At 48.2% G+C, this 4406-nt stretch overlaps 1 pseudogene; it reads right to left on the reverse strand.

Annotated features, from left to right (window-relative positions):
* LOC122530289 lies at window positions 1-91 on the reverse strand (annotated as a pseudogene).
* Between the last annotated feature and the right edge of the window lie 4315 nt (window positions 92-4406).

The raw sequence follows: 4406 nt of genomic DNA on the forward strand, positions 1-4406 counted from the left end.
AAAAATGCTGCTTTAGGATTTTTTTGCGCAAGGGCCATGCTAATCTTCTCTGTATCGTTCCAATTTTAATACACGTTACTGCCGAAGTAACTAACCTAATTTAAATCGAGCCTAACGACTTAGTCTCGTCACTCGAGAGACAACACTCGCGTTCCTCGCTAACACGAAGGAAATATTCGCCCCGCGCGCGGCAAATCGAACGGCTCTCGGCTATCGATCCCGACGTATAATAAAACGAGGTAACTAATATCGGAAAACGATTCGAATATTACCCGGTGGAGAAAAATATCGTACGTTTTCATATCGTAAACAGATCGCTCTTGTCGCTCGGAGCGGGCAATAAGCTTCCTCGCTTTCATCGTCCCGCAATTATTGCACTACGATCTGTTTTTCCGATTCGACGAGTCGGAGGCATCAAATATGAAACGAAGTTCTCCCCATCGGGTGGGGTGGGGAGACAGGTCGCAGCCGAAAGGAGGCACTCGGGAGTACGACTGGAGAAACAATTAGCATAGATATTATTATTACCCGAGCCCGATATTATTCCGAGCGATCGTTGACCGAGATTTGAAAAATAAACTGCCGAGCAGTCGTACCTATATATTCTGGCGAGCAGGGGTAAACGGCCGATCGAAGCGGGCCGATTCACCGCTTCGTACTATTAACCTCTTTTTAGTTTCTTGCATTCGTCCCGTTGAAGGACTCTTTCTCTCTGTGTCGAATCCGAAGTGGATCGGAGGCTCGCGAGTTTATCAAGCGGTTAAGCTCGTAAAACACACACGCACACACATACATAGTTTCGCCCGATTTTACAGTCGCGCGTACGTGGGGGAAACCGGTTGCGTAACAGGGACACTGGACTATCGCCATTTTTATTCCGAAACTCGCGACGTCTCGCGATTTATACATCGACAGCGGGGCGAGCGCGGTGGGCGCCGCGCTTGTACCTGTTTACGTTCCGCGTGGCAGGAAAACGCGGCCGTAAATCAAATTCCGGCGCGTTCGGCGTCGCGCGGTCCGGCCATTGTTTGGCTTGCCGCCTTCGGTTTTCAAGCTTCTCGTCCGGCAAACGGGGGCGAGAGTCAGGTGCCGTTGCAAGACACTTTCGCAGAAGAAGTTCTCGCGAGACAGCCCGGGACATTTTGCGTTTTAGGTCCCGCGATAAAGTCAGTTTACTGCGGCTCATTGAAACGGTTATCGCCTCCGACGATTGTTGATCCTTGTTCATCGGCCGTCGTAAAACGCTCCCTCGAGAGATCCCTCGAGCAAACGACGGCGAACGACAGCGGCGCGGCTGCTCCCGCTTCGCCGTCGCTTCCAAACGACCGTCGCCCATCATCCGAATATATACCGCGACGTCCTCAAACTTGTTTCTTCTACGTTTTTCCTCCTACCCGCCCTCCCCATCTTGGTTACTGTTCTCTCTCGCGAATAACTTTCGTCCTCGGGGCGACTCGTCGCAACTTCCGAACTCAAACAAAAAAAAAAAAAAAAAACCGAAACGCGTCGTGATATTTGCTTTTTACTTTAAAAGGGTCCCGTTTGCAACGACGTTCGCGCATCATCCGGATATTTTCGACAATTTTTCGTGCTACGGGTGTGGATGGGACGACGCCGTGGTCAAACAGGCGGCGATTAACACGTTGTTTCTTCGGTGGAAGAGAAAAGAAGTTTCACCGGCGCAAGTTAAACAGAAATCGGGTCCGGAACGTTCTCCGAAACGTGTTCCGCTCCTCAAATTGAAGCTACGCTCACGGACCGCCAGTTTGGCGGCTGACAGTTTCGCGGGTTGGGAAACGGGCAGGTAGGACAAGGGAGCCTCCGGAGGCCTTGGAGGGATTGACCAACCGGCGCATCGTCTCGTCGTAACGTTAGAAAGTTCGTCTTGCACGAACTGTGCCGTGTGTTTGCTCTAACGCGTCACGGCGACTCGTTCCGCGGCTATCCAAACGGACGGAAAGCCACTCACGAGAGCACCTGTAGAGCTCCGGCGTTGCTTTTGTTCTTTTAACCTTCTCTCTCTCTCTCTCTCTCTCTCTTTCTCTCTCTTTTTCTCTCTCCTGGGAATCCCGGTGGCCCTCTGTTTCTACCTACCTGTTGTGTGTTACTTACGCCTCGTCGGCCGATCGCTCGGGACACGGGGTCACTTTAAAGGGATTAGCACAATTTTCGACTTGAATTCCAGACGCCCGGGCCCCGGTGAAAATTACGACGCGTCACCGTGTCGACGTGAGAAAATAACAGGGCCGGCGTTTCACGTTTCTCTTCAGGGAAAATCCCCGATATACACGTGGCCGGCCTGAACCGACGACTTACTCACTAGCTTGAGTAAAAAGTAATTTCGTAGTTTTGGATGACGTTGGCACGCACGTCGAGAACTTTTTGTCCCAAGTTCAGCAACATTTTCACAGTTTTTAAGCATATTTAAAAATTAAGTATATTAACCCAGGCAAAACAAATGACAATGTTTATTACTTTTATATAATAATATAATAAATAATATACTGTAATATAATATAATATAATAATATATATATAATAATTTCTGTGATCCAGTGATATCATTCGTTCGGTCACTCGTTATGGTCCGCGAACCAGTTGCCAGCGCAAGAGGTTAAACGACAAAATTTTCGTACTTTATTCGCAAAGAAGAATTTTATTTTCATTAAACAAACGTTTATTACACACCGTTTTGCTTGATAATTTTTCTCTTCTATCTTCTTCTTCTTTTTTTTTTTTTTTTTTTGATTCGTGTTGCATTTTTTCCTTTCCGCGAATAAAAGAAGCATTAAACCACCGATAATACTGCTTGTTTCGCTCGACTATAATGTGACAAACGGCAGTGTAAAATACGCAGGGGAACATAACCTCTTGTGTCGTCACATGTAGCGAGATATCGAGCGAAGATCGTTTCAAATTTACTCTTCACTCAACCCTGTCGGACCATTTCTCGTACCTCGGGCGGAAATTCTATATCTTCATCTCGCGGAGAGCGCAATAAAATTTCCAGCGCCTGTGCGCTTCTTCTTCGAAAACTTCGATTACCGAGAACGACACTCGAACGGCTGCTTCTTGGACAATTGTGGGAGATTATCTCCGTCGCTCTTATCGGAATCGCGTTGATAAAACGCGAGAGAAACCGAGAGAGAGAGAGAGAGAGAGAGAGAGAGAGAGAATGTGTGTATGGATTCTCCGATCGCGCAACAGAAACTTCAACCAAGTAAGCCAGCAGTTGCTTCTCCTGTCGCGGATACACGGTTGTTTGGCCCGCGAATCACGAAAAAAAAAAAGAAAGACCACTTTTCGACTCATGGAGATTTCCTTCGGCAGCCATGGTTGTTGAAACGAGAAACTTGGTCAAGATCTCGTGGCTTTCTGAAAAGTGGGCCGTCGGACACAGCGAACAGCCGTCCGTTCGAGTCGCGCTAATTGAAGAAACGGCACGTAACCGGGGATACGCGTACCCCGCGACGAAAAAACCATAACCGGCGAGTCCGCCTGCGCGCGGCGTCGCCACGGTGTCCTTTCGCTCCTTCTCTTGAAACTTGCCGAAGCGAGACGAAGTTATAAATTCGTCCCTCGAGAAAACAACTGGCAACAACTCCGCTACGCGAGAGAAAGAGAGAGAAAAAGAGAAAAAGAGAGAGAGAGAGAGAGAGAGCAACCCGCCCCCGCTGAAACTCGGCTCGGCTGCCACGGGCCTGCGACTTCGTAAATGCATCCATGCACACGTATTTTATGGCCAGCTTTCTCGGCTTTCTCTGTCTCTTTCCTCCTCCTTCCTCCATTTCTCCGATACCACCACTTACACGCTCGCTTCTCGTCGGACGAAGTATGTGGCAGCGCGCGTGTCTGAGCGTCCGCGATATTTTCGCAGGATAGATTCTTCTGGGAAAATACTTAAAACTTGGACGATTTGTCGTTCCTTGCTCGAGTCGAACTCGATAAAGCCGCTCAGGATCCATCGCGTCGTGTTACCGGTTCGGATGGGAACGATAGGGGGAGGAACGATCGAGGTTGGACCAATCGATGGGGAACGATTCGGCTAGTGCCGAGGTATACCAGGAGAAAAAGTAAAAGGACAATTGAGGAAAGCGGAGGCGGATAAGAGTAAGAGGGAATAGGTAAGCTCGGATCGTTGGCGGAACGGACGAAAATCAGCAACTCGGGAAGAAGAAGAACTTAATCATGTAAAATCCTTAACACGTTTAAGCGCCGCGTCAGTTCCTAGGATTGACAGTGAACTTTTCGTTTAGTCTGTCCGTGGTACCAGCAGAATCAAGGTTAAAACGGAATTTTGTAATTTTGATGGAGTTTACTGAAACATTCTAAACAAAAGATACGGTTCGGCTTTGCACATATTGCAGAAAGTAACATTTCGTGTCTTTATAGAACTGATTGTCTTT

The sequence above is a fragment of the Frieseomelitta varia genome, unplaced genomic scaffold, assembly GCF_011392965.1.
Source record: "Frieseomelitta varia isolate USP_RPSP 00005682 unplaced genomic scaffold, Fvar_1.2 scaffold_134, whole genome shotgun sequence".
NCBI lineage: Eukaryota > Metazoa > Arthropoda > Insecta > Hymenoptera > Apidae > Frieseomelitta > Frieseomelitta varia.